General features: G+C 43.8%; 1 protein-coding gene and 1 non-coding gene across 2 annotated transcripts in view; one reads left to right on the top strand and one right to left on the bottom strand.

The window, feature by feature from the left end:
* LOC138559946 (atrial natriuretic peptide receptor 1-like) overlaps window positions 1–20,471 on the top strand; it is a 556,750-nt gene that overhangs the window by 349,419 nt on the left and 186,860 nt on the right. The gene's annotated exons all lie outside the window — the stretch shown is intronic.
* LOC138565552 (U1 spliceosomal RNA) lies at window positions 4,093–4,254 on the bottom strand. Its single transcript, XR_011301394.1, has one exon. It is a non-coding gene; the product is annotated as a U1 spliceosomal RNA (small nuclear RNA).

Genomic DNA, 20,471 nt, shown 5'->3' on the forward strand with positions numbered 1-20,471 from the left:
AGTCAGTGTTTGTTTGAACCATAGTAATTGCTGTCCTTTGTGTAACTATTGATACTGCTCACTTTACTCTTGAGATAACTCTGGCTGCTCAGCCATCGCTACCACTTTACTGTGTAGTACAGGATTATACCAAAGGTGAAATTCTTTACTGTAACTTGTAGTTTTATTTGTGTATTCAGCATATCTGTGGTTCCCAAAGGGACTGCATATGATTCTGCCTAACACTGGTGTACAGCAGTGAGGATCAAGTATAGTGATTACACTTAGAGTGCTGCTATTACCTCGGATCAACTAACCACAAGGCTAAATATCACTAAAAAGCAATATTAATCATGTCTGATAGGAAAAGCTACAGTCAGGAGACCCCCCTTGGTTACACTGTGGATTATCTGAAAAATCTGTGTAGAGATAGGAATCTCTCTGTTAAAGGCAAACATTTAGAATTGATTCAAAGGTTGTTAGAGAAACAAAGTCTGGAGGGTGGGTCTGAAATACCTAACCCCTCAGCAAATGTGGAAAATGATGAGGATGATAATGTATCAATTGATGAGTTAGATGAGGCAGATGTGTCTCACAATGTAGGCCTCACTGCTCATCTGCCTGCTCAGCAACCTCAACCTTTTTCCACTGGGACCCCTACAGGTCCTACACTCAGTCCTGAATTCATTGCTCTAGAAAATATGAGGCTTGAATTGGAATTTAAACATATACATGCTCAAACTGAACAAAAGTACCAAGAACTTAAGCTCAGAGAAATGGAGTTGAATCATGCCTTAGAAATGAAAATGTTGTCTTTGGAAAATGCTTCCCTCCCAGAGTCTTGTAGGTCTTCCAGTCCTAAGAGGCCCCGTTTTCCTGAATAAATTGTTGCTATGTATGAGGCTAAGCTTGATATTTTGGATTGGTTGGCAATGTTTGAATATAACCTTGGGATTCAAGACATTACAGGGAATCAGTTGCTTCCTTGGCTCTTCTCTGGGCTACCCGCTGTTGCATCTGATGTTGTGATGGAGTTGGGGGAGGTGGATAGGATGGATTATGAGTGTGTGAAGCTAGCTTTAATTGCTAGATTTGGGAAGAACCCTTCCCAGTACCCTAAGAGGTTTAGGACCCTCAAAAAGTATGATGGTACCCCTTGGGCTACCTGGGTATGTGAATGTTTGAAAAGCTTAGATGGTTGGGTTAAGGGTTACAGAGTAAAAACTTATGAAGGTATGAGAAATCTTGTTATGTTGGAGTCAATGTATGATACCTGCTCTCCTGAGCTCAGACAGCACTTGGCTGATTCTAAGGAGATAGATCCCAAGAAGTTAGCCAAGGCTGCTGACTTGTGGGTTGCCAACAGGGCTACTCACAGGATTCTGGGGCAACTCAGAAGAAGGATGAGGGAAAGCAGCCAAAGAAAGATAACAAAGAGAATTCTAATACTTCCAATCCTAAAGAGGGCCCCAAACAAAACAATAAGGGTAAGCCACAAGGGAAACCGAATCAGGCTAGTGTACCATCTGGTCCCAAACCAGATGGAGGTCAGAAAAAGCCCCCATTCATCAAAACATTTGGGAAATGTTATGTTTGTGGGGCAGCTGACCTTGTGAAAGGGGGTCCCAGATGTAAGGGTAAACCTTCAGGGGTCCACACGGTCTCCTTAGCCTTCTCCCCAGAGGAAGAAGTACCTATGGCAAGTGGAAACCTTCACCTACTGGCTGATGAACCCATGAGAGTCTCAGCTAGTGTTTCTTTAGTGTCCCTGGGTTTGTGGGAACAACAGAATTTAGATGTCTATAATTCCATCCCAGATAATGCTAAAGAGTACGATAAAGATAGTGTTCTTGTGAATGGCCAGGATACTCCTGCCATCAGAGACACTGTAGCCAGCATATCTGTGGTTGATGAATCATTTGTTAAGGTGGAGGATGTTGCTAAGGCACCCAAACGCCTCACCAAGTTAGCTGGAGGCCCTGTGCAAATGCTTCCGCAGTTACCAGCTCTTATCCAGTGCAATGACATGACTGTCAAGATACCTGTTAGTGTGCAGTGCCTGGGAGAGTCCTGTTGGGTAATGACCTGAAAACTCTTGGAGTTGTGTCTAGTACCCATAGGCCTCCCAGTAAAAAGAAACAGGAGCTCATTAGGCCTGCAAGGGAGAGGACCTTGAGAGGCTCTCCAGAGGAGTTGGTAAAGGAAACTATCACTCTCAGTCCACAGGAGTTGCTCACTGCTATTTCTGGAAAGAAAGAGGAAAAGGGGAAACCAAGGACCTCCAAGAAAAAGACAGACAGCACCGCTGTGCTACCAACTAGGACATCCCCACGGTTGTCCAACATCACACCTGTGACTCCTCCGCCTGCTGAGGCTGAGTGTGAGGTACAACCCTGTGTGGTAGATCCAGTTTCTGAAGAGTCACATCTGGAAGAAGACATTGTTTTAGTTGGAGATCTGGACCCTGTTGACCATCCTGAGCTGCAGTCTTTACTGACAGAAGGTGGACCCAACAGTGCAGACTTCAGCAGAGGACAAAGAGAGTGTCCTACTCTTGAAGGTCTTCGCCTACAGGCAGCTTCTCAGCTCGATGGGCAGGAGCCTGAGAAGCATAGGTTGCACTGGGAAGATGGCCTCTTCTACAGTGAACCGACGGAGTCTATCCCTGGGGACTGCAAACAACTTGTAGTGCCCCTAGCAAACAGACTCCAACTCCTATAGTTGGCCCATGAGATACCTTTGGCTGGTCATTTGAGTTTCAAAAAGACCAAGGAAAGGCTCTCCCTATACTTCTACTGGCCTAAGATGGGTTCAGAAGTTGACGAATTCTGTAGGAACTCTCACAGTTGCCAAACCTCTGGCAAGAGTGGAGCCAAGAATATGGCACCCCTGGTGCCTCTCCTAGTGGTGGGAGTTCCTTTCGAGAGGGTGGGCATCAACATTGTTGGTCCCCTTGACCCTCCCACATCTTCAGGGAACAGGTTTATCCTGGTTGTAGTAGACCATGCTACTATGTACCCTGAAGCAATACCTATGAGGACTGTTACGGCCCAGGCTGTGGCTAAGGCTCTACTTGGTATTTTTACCAGAGTAGGCTTTCCTAAGGAAGTGATATCCGGCAGGGGATCCAATTTTAAGTCCCACTACATGCAAGCCATATGGAAAAACTGTGGTGTCACTTACAAGTTCTCTACAGCCTACCATCCACAGACAAATTGACTGGTAGAGAGGTTTAATCGTACTATGAAGAGCAGGAAAGATGCTTTAGAGCAGGATTGTCCAACCTTTTTGAATGTGGGGCCGAAGTATTAACTTTTTGTCACCCAGTGGGCCGGTGAGCCAAAAGTCAACAACCTCAACCAAAGCAGTATATTAAAAAGCGATATTGTGTGACCTTTGACACAATAGCATCACAGGCAGTGATAGCCATGCAGTCCCAAAGGTAGCTTTTGGTGTCATGGGCAGTGATCAAAGGTTAGTTGCTTGTGATTTCTTTCAGTGTTTATCTGTTAATATTTTTCAGAAATGGTGGGGGCGACCGAGCGTAGCGAGGTAGCTACAAGGATCTAGGGAGGGTTTGGGGAATTTTTTTTCAAATATGGGGTTGAAATGGTGAATTTTACAGCAGAAAAGGTGACCAAAAAGCCATAAGTTTACAATCAGTTCTAAAGGGGAACATGAAAATTCCATGTCACCAACAGCAGAAAAGAACATTTTACAACACAACACATTTTAATGATCACTGTGTCCACAGTGTAAGACAGCACTGTCACTGATGTAACACATTGTCATGCTTGTTGTACCCAAAATATGCCTCTGTAGCAACTTGTCTATGCTGGCTGTTCCCAATTTAGGCCAGCATTGTCCTGTACAAAGCATGATTGATGCTGCCTGAGCATGTGCAGTGTGCCCAATACATATGGCAGCTTATCTCTGTAATACACATTACTTCTGTGGTAATGAAAGAAGCATAATTCAATTCAACAGATAAAATGTGGAAAAGCGATCACCCAAAGGTGAACCTAATTGAAGAAACGCAATGTGAGCACAATCTTAAAGTATGCAACCTAGCAGGCCTAGTGCACACTTTACCTTTTCTTTCACCAATAAATCGGGGGGAGACCGCGAACGCAGTCCCCCACTACCAGAAATAATGCAGGCGTGTATCCTGCATTTGGGAACATAGCAGGGGTCAGCAAATCCGATGTGCAATGGGTAAGCCGCACCCTGGGACATCTGCCCTTGAGATCAGATTCTCCCCTGCCAAGTATGAGTTGCATGAAAGAGGGCAGGGTTGGGTCAGTTCTGGGAAGCCCCGCTAAGCGAGGGTGAGAAGGCAGGCCCTGACCCAGCCCCAACCCCCCACCCCCCAGAAGCTCTGAGCATCTGCAGAGCTGCCTGTCCCGCGTGTAGGGGGAAGCTCCAGCAGGCAGTGCCCAGCAGAAGAGCAGATTGTAGCGCAGTTCCTTTCTCCCATCAGGCCCTGCTCGGCCCGAAATTTGTATAAATAGCAGGATGGCTCGAGCAGGCCTGTTGCAGTCTGCCCACTGGCCTGTCGGCCCCACACGGGCCCATGGCCCTCCTGAGCGGAGCTGCTCAGCGCTGGCCCCATTGACACCATCATAATCATCCTGGACCTCGACGCTCCACCACCCCTGGATCTCAGAGTTCTGCTCAATGACAATGCTGAAGCTTTGACATCTTTGCCGTAACCATATGCCGTATTGTGTCAGCCGAGCCTGCACAGCGCCAAAGGCAAGCATTCCCTTGTCCGGGCCCAGAGGTCACTGAGTCTTCCAGTGCCATTCACTTGACACGGCCTACTGTTCCCAGCATTTTCTACCCGCAAATCAGCACCACTGCCAAACAGAACTGCATCATTGGGGCCCATCGCTGCTGCTCTCCGATTTGACCCCAGCCCAGCGCAAAGGCACCCATACTTCTGGTCTGATGCTGAAAAGCCTGGCTCTGCTGAGATCCGAAAGACAAGAACTAAGGTATTTTGGGAACACAGTACTATTGTTTTTTGTGTTGCAACTGTATCAGCTCACACCTCTCCTTAAGGGTATAGGCTGCCCTCAGACTGCGCTACCAAAAGAGTGAAAATAAGTTATACCTGTTGGGCTTGCCTGTTTCACTTTTATGATTGGGATCACTGCTGCTGGGTATTAAGCACGTTATAAATAACCTATCATATCATACATCACAGCAAGGTGTAGGACTGAATTGGCAAAGGGACTGGGGCTCCCATCTGCGATATGTCAAGCTCCCACCCCACCCCCCATGTGGATCTGAATAAAATATGTGTAACCTTCATAAGCAACTTACAGAAACATTGGCAGGTGGTCCACTGAGGCCCATTTGCAGGTTGCAGTGTGTTATTGGGGCACTACTAGGGTAACATATTGTGCGCTAGCCCTTGGTGTTCCTTTTCCCCGCCGCTTGTGGTTTGAGTCGGGGCAGCATTCTTCCTCCGCGTTTTGTTCAAAAAATGTGTTGGTCACATTGTTATTCTTATTCAAATCTCTGTTATGAACTGTGCACCAACCTGCGCCCAATGTTTTCAGCTCTGTGTCGTCCTGCTTCCAATTATGCCTGAGCTGATACAGAAAATGCGTTTGTTCCGCATGCGTGTGTTTATTTCTATAAATTTTTCCCCCATCTGCCATAATTAAGTGTAGTTTGCTGCTCAACCGTAGTATGTCCAAAAGGGTAGGGTCTTTCAGTCACCCTTTGTGCTGGCTCAGGCGCAAGAGAACTCTATGGGGTATGCCCGCCGTGCAACTGGTGTTCCAGTGAGGTTTCATTTTGCTGTGTACACACGGTATTCCCCTTTCTTCTTTTCAGATGGCTATGCGCTTTAAAATGTGGTTGTCGTATAATTTACGACCTGCCGTGTCGAGGGGTCACGCCTGCTTTCCCTCTGCTGTTCCAACACACAATGCTCCTGGCGGCATCAATTGTTTGCAGTTTCTGCCTGCGGCCGCTTATCTCCCAATGTGTTGTGGCCCCGTGTGTTCCTGCTTCCAAATGAAGCCCACGTTGATTTTAGGAAGGCTCTGGAGCATTTCAGCAGTGGTACGCAGAGGTGTCGGAGGGGTTGGGTAAAGTCAGACATCTGTGCGGGCCCTCCAGGCTGCAGTAGTTTCCTCACCCCCTCTGGCCTTATGAGATTCCATTTTCTGCAGGCACCAGTACGCTGGTGCTCCTTTTGCAGCCTCCCTGGTCGCAGCTGGCAGAAGCGCCCAGCGTTTTGATGTGCCAGCAGGGTTGATGAATTTATTCATTTCTGCATAAATAAACAAATGAACACGTCGTGGCTTAGTAGTTTCACGCACAGGCACACTTTTTAAAATTTTTTTTTTTTACTCAAGAGTTGTTCAACATACGGCCTCGCGGGCCACATAAAATGGCTTGGAGGGCCGCATTGTGGCCCGCGGGCCGTATGTTGGACAACCCTGCTTTAGAGGAACCCCTTAAAAGAAAGTGGGAACTTCTACTGCCATGACTTCTCTTTGCTTATATAGAAGTGTCTCAGGAGGGAGTTGGTTACAGTCCCTTTGAACTTCTCTATGGCCATCCAGTCAGCGGTCCATTGGCCCTGATTAAGGAAGGGTTGGAGAGTGCTCCTTCCCCCAAGACAGACAGAGTGACTGACTATGTGATAGGTCTCCGGAGGAGAATGTCACACATGATGGCAGAAGCTAGTGATAACTTAAAAGCAGGTCAGGCTCTGGTCAAACATTTGCATGACCAGAAGGCCAGCATGGTTGAGTTTACTCAAGACCAGCTTGTACTAGTTATGGTACCAACACGGCAGAGGGCCTTGTAGCACAAATGGATAGGACCCTTCAAGCTTGTGGGCAAACTTGGAGAGGTGACCTATTTGGTGGACTTAGACAGACCTAAGGAGGCTCCCAGAGTCTTTCATACCAACCGTTTAAAGGCATATGTCTCAAGACCAGAAGTGGGAACTTTGCTTCTAGCTTCAGCTCAAGAGGAGGAGGAGAGTGAACCTCTACCTGACCTACTCAGAGGCCAACCTTTGGATGAGGTGAACAGAGAGTGTGTCAGCGGAAACAAAATTCAAGTTAAAGTGGTGACCGGCAATGGGTTGGGGAGAGAGGGGGCCCCCGAAATTCGGAATCACAGATCAGGCCATATAAACCAAACAATAATTGAAAAACATGAATATTTTATTTAAATTTCATTTGTTTAAAACATACATATTAAATTTTAAATTTTGTTACGAGTTCATCTCTAAATAGCGGCATATTGTTGTAAAATAAAGTGCATAGTGAAACAAAGTGCCAATATAAAACCAGACTGAAAATTCAGTCAGTATTAACTTCATGTTGCCAAGCTGTCTGAACCTCAAGTCGGCTGAAGAGGGTCACCCGGCTGGTGGTCAGAGGCTATGGCCACATTTAACAATGTAGAGAAAACCACAAAAATATACGGACAAGGCAATAGTAGTTCCTAATTAGAAAAAGGGGTGCCATACGTCGACTACTGTACTGTCATGATCTACTATATACACTAGGTCTGACATATACACAGGAAGTAGTTTCGATGGTGCGGAGCATCTAAGCTGTTTCATGGTTGATGCCCATCTTCTTCAGGGCGGCGCACTCCCGTTGGAATATTTGCCACTTGACGGTTTTAATGTAGCAATAAGGCAATAATACATAAAGGAATACAGAATTATGCAAACTGAATCCATAATTTTACCTAAAAGAACCAAACAAAAAAGAGGGAAAAACAAATAATAAACAGTAAATACATAATCAAAACAACACAGAGGATACATTGTGTATCGACCTGAAAAACTAAATCAAATCAAGAAAACAGAGGGCATAATGATTAAAACATACTGATCTGTGATTGACGAACAGGATAACCCCCTCCCCGCCCCCATAGAACACTGTCCGGAAAAACACCTCCTTACTAAATAATGGGAGAAAACATGGTTAAATAATTAAATTATCAAATTTACCAATATCTCAACCTTGAAACTGGCCACTTGTTCCCGAATGTACATCCTGGGAAATGTGTATGGACCTGTAGGGCAAGTTCTCAGTCAAGTAGAACTGCAAAAAAACAAAAAGGAGAGACAGGAACATGTTGTAATACAGGAGGGATCATCAGCAGCTGATATCCACTCCAAAAAAACAAAAACCAAGGGTGCACGCCATACGGCAGTCCTTCCTAATGTGACAATAACCTTTGGATGAAAACATAGAAGGAGTCAATCTCTCTTCTAATCTGACATCTGAACAACAGGAGGAGTGCAAGGTTCTGTTAGATCAGTTAAGCTCCCTGTTTTCACTTTCACCAGGCTTGACCCCTTGGGGCCAGAATGATGTTCTCACTGGTTACAGTTTACCTGTGAAAGGCAGAGGTTACAGAATGTCAGAACATGTGAGATCCCACATCAAAGGAGAGGTCAACAAGATGCTTGATCTCTGGGTTATAGAGCCCTCTACAAGTCCATGGTCTAGTCCAGTTGTACTAGCACCAAAGGCAGGATCCAAGGAGTTGAGATTCTGTGTGGACTATAGAGCTCTAAATGAAGTCACTAAGACTGATGCCCTTCCTTTGCCAAGGACAGATGAACTGGTGGATAAACTTGGTGCAGCCAAGTACCTCAGTACATTTGATCTGACGTCAGGCTATTGGCAAATAGCCCTGACAGACCATGCCAAGGAGAAAACTGCATTCTCAACCCCAGCAGGCCACTACCAGTTTAAGGTCATGCCTTTTGGATTAAAGAATACACCTGCTACATTCCAAAGGCTGGTCAATCAAGTTCTGAATGGGATGGAGGACGTCTGCATAGCATACTTGGATGACATTGCAGTGTTCAGCCCTACTTCCAAAGAACATGTTGATCACTTAGGATATGTTTGGCAGGCTCTTGAGCAGGCCCATCTGACCATAAAGGCAAACAAATGTCAAATTGGTCAGAGCAAAGTGGTCTACCTTGGTCATGATGTAGGAGGAGATGAAATAAGGCCATTGCCCAGCAAAGTACAAGCTGTACAAAACTGGGCCACCCCTACTCCTCAAACCCGTGTGAGAGCCTTCCTAGGTCTCACTGGGTACTACAGGAACTTCTTTGAGAACTATGGGTCCATGGCTTCTCCTTTGAATGTAATCTCCTCTCCAGAATTCCCTGAAAAGGTTATATTGAATGAGGAGTGCACTCAAGCCTTTGAAAACCTGAAGAAAGCCCTTTGTCAAGCTCCAGTCCTAAGAGCTCCTGATTACCACCAACCCTTCATTGTGCAGACAGATGCATCCAATACAGGTATAGGTGCAGTCCTTAGTCAACAGGATGAGAAAGGTAGGGAGCACCCCATTTGTTTTATCAGTAGGAAACTGAAGGAACTAGAAACAAGGTGGGCAACCATAGAGCGTGAGTGTTTTGCCATTGTGTGGTCTCTGAAGAAGTTTAGACCATACTTGTATGGATCTACTTTTGTGATTCAGACCAACCAACCATTGAGATGGTTAATGCAAATGAAAGGGGAGAACCCAAAACTTCTAAGATGGTCAATCTGCCTGCAAGGGTTTGATTTCACCATTGAGCACAGGTCAGGATGTCACCACCAAAATGCTGATGGTCTCTCTAGGATGTTTATAACCAACTAGAGTGAAGAGATTCATCCAGGAGCGGATTAAATCCTCCTGTCCCTTATTCTGGGGGGAGCAAGTGTTAGGGAGAATTCTCCAGAATGGCTAATTTCCTTTACCTACTGAGTCCCTTTGCTGGATTTCTAGGATTTCTTTTTACCTGGTAAGAGTGTGAGCCTTTTTTCCCACTCACATGTGTTTTGCTGTGTGTGTTTAACATTTTTGTGTTCATAGACTGTGAAGCTTCACCTACTCCACAGGCATCATCTTTTTACTGTGTGTCACACAGAACCTTTAGTGCAGTGACACACGGTTGTCTTTTTCAGACTTCCCACCTTAAACTCCATTTTCTGGGACTGACTACTGTCTCCCAGAACATGTAAAGTTGTCATTGACTTTATTAGTCTTTTTAAATTCACAGACCCAGTACATACTATCTTACATAGAGTTCTGGAAAGGGTTAATAGTTATCCCTTTTTGTCTGTCTCTCATGGAACATTATTTCGTTCCCCTTTCTTTAAGATTTGGCTGGTGGCAGTGGTATCTACCTTATTTTTCCTACCGCAGTCTATTTAAATTGCCTTGGTACTGTTTCAGGCTAAGTTAGTAGCCTCAAACTTAAATCTGCTGGACCCAATTTACTTTTATTTGGTTCCGGCTGTGTTTATTCGCCATTTCTTTTTGTAAAGGTCTTTCTTGTGTTTTACTCTGCGCGTCAAACCAGGTTTGGTTCCTTTGTTCGCCGTCCTTTGGCGGGCTTCTACACAGAAGCCCTCCTTAGGCGCCTGAATTTCTGAGGGGGACAGGATGTGAAGGAGGGGTTTGAGACTCCCTGCACGGGATCTCCTTGGAGACCCATGTTGGGCTCTGTATGATTGGCTGTGGTGACTGTCCCGCCAGGACAGCCACCCTGCTGTGTGATTGACAGCCAGGCTGTGTGAATGGTGGAAAACTGCATAAAATGCAGGTCTCTGGGACTGAGAAGGCAGAGTCAGCACTGGATTGAGAGAACCGAAGAGAAGCTAACAGAAGAGGACCTCTACCAGGACTGAACCTCCCGGTGAAGCCCTGCTGCGGGTCCGAATCTCCAAACTTCGACGACAGGGAAGATCTGCAAGGAATCTTCTCCCCTTAAGCTGGTGGGACCAACCAGTACGCCAAACTGCAAGCCAGGCCTCCCTCCTCTGGTCGAATTTGCTGTGCACAGCTACAGTGAACCGGGTAGCTAGGAGGACGGGACCCTGCTTGGGTTTTAAGGAGGGCACCTTTTATTTGTTGCTTTGCTCTGCTGCTAGTTTCTTCCCTTGGCAGTGCAGGATCCTCCAGTCTTCCTACTTCGTGTTAGTCCGACAGTCACTTCATGAACCGTGAGCCTGCAAGACCTGCCAGGAACGTCTGCCTCAGCTACAGCCTTCTTCTTCATTTAAGGTACTGTTCGAACCCGGTTGTTCGTTCCATCTGACCGCGGTGAAAGTGTTTTAAATCTTTTGCCAATCCGAGGGCTTGTCCTTCTCTATTCTTTAAAGTAACTTTTCTTCCGACCAACTTCGTTCCGAACTCTTGGCAAAGACTTAACCGCAAACTACTCTGAATTGTGTGATCCTCTGCAAAGACCCTGGTACATTGACTTTGGCTCAGGCCTCTTGATTTGATTTCCTCACCGTAGTAGCCTTTTCTAGATTGCCCTGCTTACTTGTTGGTACTACTCAATTTTTGTCTAACCTTGTCTTTCCCTCCCTTTTAAATTACTGGAGTGCCATTTTGCTCACACTTCATTTTGAGCTTAACTTGTCCAGAATCTATTGGGTGGTGTGTAGTATATTAAGAGTGTGATTTTACTGCTGCTTTACTTTAGTGAATTGTTTTACAACTGATGTGTAAATAAATGTATATTCTTTTACTCAGAAACCTTGAGTCAGTGATTGTTTGAACCATAGTAATTGCTGTCCTTTGTGTAACTATTGATACTGCTCACTTTACTCTTAAGATAAGTCTGGCTGCTCAGCTATCGCTACCACTTTACTGTGTAGTACAGGCTAGTACCAAAGGTGAATTTGTACTGTCACTTGTAGTCTTAATTGTGTGTGGTGTTCCCAAAGGGTACTGCATATGATACTGCCTACCAGAGTCCTACAGGACTCCATGGAATGGGGATTTACCACCCTCTTCCTCCACCTGTAATATCCCAGAAATTCCAGAATATCAGGCGGCGGAAACGGTAGGGTCAGTTTGCCAGTATTCGGGCAAACGTGCAGTGACCCCCATAGTCTTGAAGGTCATGGAATCCATGCACTTTCAGACCAGTGGAGGCTCCTCTGCACTGTACATCAGAGAGAGCCAGTGACTCGGTCACTGACCGATTACGTTATAGGCCAATAAAAAGCACTATGTGGATTGCATGTCATACATAAAAAAAAAATGTACGAAATAAATCATGACCCAATTACTAATTTCACAATCTTGCTCTCGGATTGTCCCACTGCATCTTGCTCTGCGAATGCTGCAGACGATTGTCAGAATGTACCACTTCCTTCATTGGGTCCAATAAGCACAGTGGCTCCTTGTTTCTTTATTAGATTGCACACAATGCTCTAAGGAGAGATCAGGAGATCACAATGAAGTTGTTATATTCAAGATAGGTTCACAAAGCTCAATCAAACAAATGACTGCAGGAGGGCTGAGCAGCAACACAATGCAGAAGAGGGGGGAAAACCCCCTCATTAAGATCAAGATTTCAGGGTAAGGAGTGTTGGTCACATTGGATGAAAGACCTGCTGCACAAGCACCAGAGGCAAAGAGAGAACACTGATCCATCTCAACCACCATCTTGGACAACTGTCATCGCACTACAGAAATGGTAGCCATTATAAAGAAGCAGGGCCTATAACCTTCTACAGGGAATTCTTGCTCCGTTTCCTACATCCCTTTGCTCAGCTCCAGTTGTAGACCATTTCCTCGCTCAGCTGCTCCAACAGTTACTGATTGCAGGAGGGCCTTCAAGGGCCAATGTAAATATGGCCAGAACGAGCACAGGCTCCGCAGACACCTGTGGTCGGGGCCAGGAAGGGGGCACTGTGGCTGCAGATTTCTGAAGGATGATAAGAGTCCATGCCAATTGCCCAGACGAAAGTCGGAGAGGAGATGTCTTCCATATTACAGGGAGAAGGGGAACATGGCTGGGTAAGGCACTTGCACATAAGTACGGGAACAGTGCTTGGACATTGTACCAGTCACATTACTAGACCTCCTCAATGAGTAGCTCTGTGGTAGCACTGAGGTAGATTTTATAAAATCCTGTATCTCTGAATTTGTATTGACGTATTCTGATAGCTTTAGAGCCATTTGAGTTGAGTGGCAATGACAACAACATACATATTTTTTTTAATTGTGTATAGTTTTATTAAAACCTTTAAAATATTTAATGGAAGACATAACAGTATCATACAAAATAAATCATGTAATAAATTAGTAATAAAAATCCTGAAAAATTCAATAACCAAGTTCCATATAGAAAAAAAGCAATATTAAAACATGTATCTTGTACACAAACTACCTTAAAAATTAAATAATAAACAATTAATTCAATTTGAGGTAAAAATAATCAATAAACAATTATAGATCCTCTCCATACAAAACACATTGTGCAAATATCACTGTGCAGACTGCAATATGCAAAAATGCACTCCTTGATACTTAAAGCGAATATCATACATAGTTTGTTATTGGCACAAAAAGCAAAACAATAGAGGTAGAAGGTAGAGGGACTTCTTTCGATTAGAAAGATAAGACTAACCTTTTTATACAATTCATAAAAGCCTATGATCTGCAAATTAACAGCCATAAATCTTCAGTAATAATATGATTCGATAACATCACAGTATTGCTTGTCCACATTTCTCTTCAGAAATTTTTAATTCTATTTCAACAATTCGTAGCAGCTGAACTAGGACAAAGATTAGTGGTTTATGAATTCCTAACATCATTCTGGCCCATAGGTAATCATACGAGTCCGCAAATGCAGAATTCACAAACCTGTTCAAATAAAGTGTTTGTGGAACCTTAAAGTGTGAACATTCCAAATTGAGATGTTTAAGAAATTCAACAGGCTAATTACAATTTTGGAATCTGCGTGTAGTGGTGGAGATAACTCCTTCCGCATCCAACCAGTGAAACGTGCTCCCGTGTATGAAATTGGTTTAATTTAAAACATATTTACATACCTCAGAATGTTCGGCAAGGAAAATAAATGATATAATTGCTACCGGGCACTTTTTTCTTGATATGTTTAGCATATTCTTTAAAAGTTTTATATGTGCTTAGCGATTCGGTAGAAATAATCCAGTCCTTTTCCTAGTGTTATTTCTTTTTTTTTACAAAGCCTGGATGCTGTTAGATCTAGTGTGTAACACCCAAATCCAAAAGTATATCATTCATACGTTTGACAAAGGTGGTTAACGACTTCAGGCCATTTTGTGAGGCTATTGTATTAAGATCAAGTTATAAGAAGATCTTTGGGGGTTGTTAAGATTTCAATAAGAGGCAAAATTGAATCTTTACAGAATTTGTTAAAAATCGGCCTAATTTGTGAGAGGAGGGGTTGAATTTTTTCGTTTAGTATATTTCACCAATGCTTAAAGGATGAAAAATTGCTCACAATGTAACCTAAATTGGTCATGGTCGTACATATCTCAATCGGCACCTTTTCAATCATCCAAGTAAAGCGTCAATTTTTTTCCCCAGCAGTAAAAATCATCATCTTTGTTTTCTCAACGTTTGGACTTAAATTATGTTCATTAGCAAACTTTGAAAATGAATCCAGTTTCCTTTGGAAACCATACAGAGAGGCGTCAAAGAGGATGACGTCATCCGCAAAAGCAAGCCAATGAAGTCGAGTGGTTCCAAGCCTAACCGCATACATCTCTGGAGATACCCATTGCAAATCTAAGACATTAAGGTAGAGATTAAAAAGGGTCGCAGCAAGAGTGAAACCCTGTTTCAGTCCAATTTGAATTGGGATCTGAACAGTTGCTGCACCATCTTCTGAAATTCTTATTTTGGTACATGTATGTAACTTCATGGTCCATGATATTAATTCTTTTGGGATCCCAAGACTGGTAATTATGCACCATAGAACCTCCCTGATGACAATGTCAAAAGCTGAAGGCATGTCAATAAAGGCCATGTGTACGAGGCTAGCGCCACTTATTTTGTTTTTTGCCAGGAGATGAGCCATAACTGCCGCGTTAAAAGCTATACTCATCCCTTTGCGAAAGCCAATTTGGAACCTTGAGTAAAGGTCGTGGGCAGCTACATGTTTTTCAAGGAGGTATAGGATTAGTGTAGAGAATACTTTAGCAGCAGCGTCGGTAAGTGCAATAGGCCGATAGTTTTCTGGACAAGCAGGGTCCCCTTTTTTATAAATTGGGGCTATGATAGATTGAACGCAGGATTCATGTACCATATCAGTGACAAGAATGAGATCAAATTTAGTTTTCAGTATTGCAGCCCATAGGAGAGGATCTGTTTTATATAGACAAAGGGGAACACCGTCAGGGCTGGCATCTCTAGAGGGATTTAATTGGTTTATTGCCCATTTAATGTCTTCAGTGGACATTACAATATTAGAAATGCAAGTACTATTTAATGAGTGGAAACCAATATCCTTAAATTTAGAAGGAAGACTAAAGTTATTTTTAGTATATTTTACCCATGTATCAGCAGAGATATAGGAGCTGAAAGCAGTCTTAGGTACAGCTCTTTGTCTTAATATCTTCCAGATTTCTTTGGTGTTGTGAGAGCATATATGTTTCACCATCTCAAGGTTCTCTTGGTTAGAGTTCTCAGTATTTCATATTTCAATTTATTTTTATAAGATTGTATAATAGACTTCTTTTGCGCTAAAGATACCTGCACAGGAATGTCCAATTTTGATACTGCTCTAAGATCTCTGTTCCTAGACTGTTTTAACAATGTAATTCTAGTATCGAAAAGATGTTTATTCCGAACTATATTATTATCATTTTTTTGAGTTTCCATCTTATAAGCTATGATTTTTGTAACCATTTGAGGGATCACATCATCGAAACGTATCAAGGAAAGGACATCAAATCCCAATTTCTCGAGGGAGTTCATGTGTTGTAATACTAAGAGTGAGATATGGAGACATGTGCTGGGGTTCCAACGCAAGGATAGTTTAGGTCTACCAATTTCAAGAAGTTCCAATTGTGGATTAATAATGTGCATGGGAATTGGGTAGGCAAGAGTAAGTTGGATAATTGCATGATCACTAAGATATATTGGCAAAATTGTCAAGTCTACGGCCAGGTGGATAATTAAATTCAAGGTCCAAAAGAAATATATTAGTGATTTTGCACCTCCTCTTGACCATGTGTGAAAATGACCTATTCCATTGAAGGGCACAACACCAATATCCCATTCAGTTAGATATGAAACCCACTGTTCCACCCTGATGACTGAAAGTGATTTCACAACAGAGCTGTTGCCTCCCAATTTGGAAGATATGTTATATATGCAATCAGAATTGAAATCTCCTCTAATGATTATATCAGCGGAGGGATAGTACAAAACAACATGGTCTAAAATCAAATCAAGCACAGTAAACAGCAAATCCTGCCTAATTTTACAGGGATTCCAATAAAGGTTTATCAATATGAGTGACCAGGGGGGATTCCCATGCAAGGTCAGTGAAATCGCCATAAGGTGGTCAGATGTAGAGATCAACTTACTAGAGAATCTCATTGCGTTGCTAACTCCGATTGCTAAACCCCCAGATGGTCGACCCAGCGCAGCCCTAGTAGCATTAGCACAAAACATTTTATATCCGGGCAATACAAAACAAGCCATTTTCATAGTCTCCTGTATCAATATCACAGATGGTCTAATCAAATAATGCAATGAACCAAAATAGCTGACCAGATCAGAAAAACCACACGGGTTCCATGAGGATATGGTGAATTTAGAGCACATATCAGGCTATGTGGCTTTAGTTACTGAATTGAACGATAACAGTGATTTCATCAAAGGCTCCATCCAAGACCAGTCTTTTATGGACCCAGCAATGGAAAGGAGTTGCGCAATGTTGGTTGCACCATCTTTATTCTCATCTGGGTTTTCAAGTGACCGGCTCACCTCCTCTTCCATCTTTGGATATTGATAATTCAAGTATTTTACTGCATCCATTTGAGATATGAAAGAGTGCAGTTCTAAGCCCACCTCAGATAAGTCAGACATATGGTACCATAAAGGTTTCTGAATAATTGGTGATGAAAAATAACTAAGGATCCTGTGATCCCGCGCGGGAGAGATATTCTTACGAAATCTCTTGAGATCAAATTTCGTAATGCAGGAACTTAGCCAATAGCCTCCAGAATAAATGGATGATTGATGGGAGCCTTCCCCAGCATGGCTGGATCTCCTGCCCAGCCTACAATGTTAACTGGAAAGCATATATTTTCATTCAGAGGAAGAAATACAATTGTGTGAAATAGTATTGTCAGCAGGTTTAGAATCTGGCAAGGACTTTAATATAGGCGAGACTCCTGACCCTTCGTTATCAGCGTGCATTGAGACAGAAGTAGTACAGGGCAAGGGTTCAATATCAGATGAACCAGAGTTTAACTGGGACATCATTGTTGTAGAGGTCCCCAACCCATCACTGTCGACATGTGTCAAGGCAGAGACAGTACCAGGAGCTGGTCCAGCAGTACTTAGCCCCGTGTCAGAGCCCGATATTATGGCACCCAAGGTGTGTTCCGTAATGGAACCATCATACAAAGCTTGCCTCAGTTGCCTGAGTAATGTAAAGTGTGGATAGAGGTCAGCAAGTATCACTGGAGTGGTACTCGTTGGGGCACCAACAGGTGGAAGCACAGCCATTTCTTTGTTAGGAGCCATTATTGCTTTGGCCGTCAGTTGGGATCATGGAAGTGACAGATTTGATATAATCACAGAGGGAGCCAACACTATACCTGCCACACACCTCGCCACACACTTCACTTCAGCATAGGGTCTAGTAGGCAGCTTAAGGTTCAAGGTATTGCAATGGGCCTGAGTTGTAACGTCTTGTTTAGGCATCACAAGAGCAGAACTAGTGGTTACATGTTTGCAAACCAAGCTAGGAAAAAAATTAGAAAGTAGTGATAGCAATGTTTCACAATTTGTCATAGATCTAGACAAAGAATCTCCGAGCTGTACCGACTCACCAGAGTTAGACGACCCCGTTTTAGTCTGCAGTGTTTTCGGTGGTGCATCAATTGGTGGTTTGAGCGGGGGGGTCTTGACATAATCGTGTAGGGGTAATAGAATGGAGGTTTGTTTCTTTTAGCTGTAAGTGCAGTTGGCGTTCGCAAGTTAGCTGAGTCAAGTCAATTATGGCATCTTTAATAGGAAGGGCTAGGGAGTCGGTTAGAATATCTGTGGCAGTTGACAACTTAGGAGGAGGATTATTTGTTGGTTTTCTAGCAGCCTGTAAATGGGTATTATTCTTCTTAGCTCTACGTTTAATTTCTCTGGTCTGTAAGCATTTGTGCCTGCATGACAAAGTTGGAATTTTCATGTTTGATTTCTCTGCGTCAAATTCAGCACAGTCAATAATGTCCGTAAGAGCTGAGGGACTATTTGGGCTATCTTCACAAGTTGTTGCCCTTTTGCTAAGTTGTTGGTCAGAATTCCCATGGCTATGATATGATTTTTCCTCCAGGAGGCGAGAGTGAATATGTGCCTTAATATCCTTCATGTCCTGTATCGTGTCTCTCATTTCCTGTGAGAGACTGAGAGACATGCAACAGACGCCATGAAGGATTCCATAATGGGCAATATACACGGATGTACTATTTGATCATTTAGCAAATCGCTAGCACATGCAGGAAGCACCTCCTCAAGGCCAGAATTGGGGGAGTTGGTCTGAGTTAATTGATTAGAAGTAGATGGTTTAGGCATTAGAATCAGGAGAGAGGAGTTGTTTCATTTGAGATCTTTGCAGACTTCATTGTCCAGTTGTCTACAGGTTTCTCTTGCTAGTATGAAACCTTAAATATGAATAATTTTAGGCAATATGTCCGAGATAGATCACTTTATTTCTCTAATTTCCGAATGGGTAACATCATGGCCTTTATCGAGCAGGTCCAGGATCCTAATGATAACTGGATATGATTATGACCCTTCAGCAATATTTGAGATATTTTGGCTTGTTGTCATCGGAGACTAAGATAGAAAAATCTTGAATGATGTTAAAGTGAAGATCTATAGAATTAGCGAGATTAGAGGATCGATGAAATGGAGGGAGCTGCTCTGCCCCAATGCTCAACATCGTTTTCTCTTGCGAGTACATTTCTTTAAGAGAATACAACACATCCTGGGAGTATGATGATGGGATAGGTGGGGCATGCACTTGAGCGATCATGTTAGCAGGAGTCAAAGGAGCAGAAGGTGAAACTGCGACCTCAGGCAGGGTCACAACAAGAGGAAGCATTTCAGTAGAACCTGCACCACCAACCGCCATATTGGCCATACACTCCTGTTCCTCACTTATCAGGGGTGACAGCATAGTGGAATTTTCAATATTAGTTGGTTTAGAGAGTGTGGTAGCATTTGCAATGTTCACAGTCTTAGGTTCAATACATCTGCCACTGCGAAGCACCGCACCTCCCACCATATTGCACTTATGAAAACAAATGAGCACACAGTATTTTGCAGCTGGTTGCTTGAGTTCAAATGTAAGGTAAAGTAACCCAGATAGAGCTTATTGCAATTGGCTGTGTGTCACGTCCTATACAGATATTTCACACCCAATCATTTGAATCGACCAGCAGCAAGTATATTACCAATTAATTTGTTCAGCACAGTATTCACATAAGTGCACATCAACAGTCCTACTTTGTAGGGGACAATGCAGCTGGTTGTCGTTAGATTATTGGCCAATGCAAAGCAAAGTTCAAAGCTGAAAACAATAACAGTAAACGTATACCTTTCCAAACAACTGTGTGCAAACCGCACTATGAGAGCATAAACCTACTTGAAAATCGATATTGGTGGTTGGAGATGTGCACCCCAGACCCCAGCCTAACAGCACAACAGCACGGCACTTCCATGCACTTCCAGATGTGCGCACAGATGTGCGAGCACCCAGCAGAAGTAGCGTGCAGGGAGGCAGGGGGTGGTACCAAGTTCGCACAGCAGTGCTAGGAAGAAAAGAGAACAAAAGAGAACAAAGGTTGTCAGTTACACGCACTGAGGCACTGAAACGAGACTGCAGCACCTTCCTAGTTCACAAATCAAAACAGGTAGAGTGAGAGAGTCCTAAACACAATAATTAGTTGTTAATGGAGTCCAAGGGTCCTAGTGGCGTTTTGCCGCTAAAATTGTAGGTAATGCTTCCTCTTGAGCATAAGAGGTTAGAGCCACGGCACCGGCAGATGAAATATCAATCCACATGGGCAGAGGGAAGCAAAGTCTTCCCAGCACAACAGCACGTCACTTACATGCACTTCCGGATGTACGCGCGGATGCGCGTGTTCCCAGCAGAACTAGCGTGCTGGGAGGCAAGGAGCGGGACCAAGGTCGCAAGGGTCCTAGTGGCATTGCGCCGCTGAAATTGTAGGTAATGCTTCCTCTTGAGCATAAGAGGTTAGAGCCACGGCGCCGGCAGATGAAATATCAATCCACATGGGCAGAGGGAAGCAAAGTCTTCCCAGCACAACAGCACGTCACTTACATGCACTTCCGGATGTACGCGCGGATGCGCGTGTTCCCAGCAGAACTAGCGTGCTGGGAGGCAGGGAGCGGGACCAAGGTCGCAAGGGTCCTAGTGGCATTGCACCGCTGAAATTGTAGGTAAT

The sequence above is a fragment of the Ambystoma mexicanum genome, chromosome 1q (genome assembly GCF_040938575.1).
Source record: "Ambystoma mexicanum isolate Mex_15411 chromosome 1q, UKY_AmexF1_1, whole genome shotgun sequence".
Classification (NCBI taxonomy): domain Eukaryota; kingdom Metazoa; phylum Chordata; class Amphibia; order Caudata; family Ambystomatidae; genus Ambystoma; species Ambystoma mexicanum.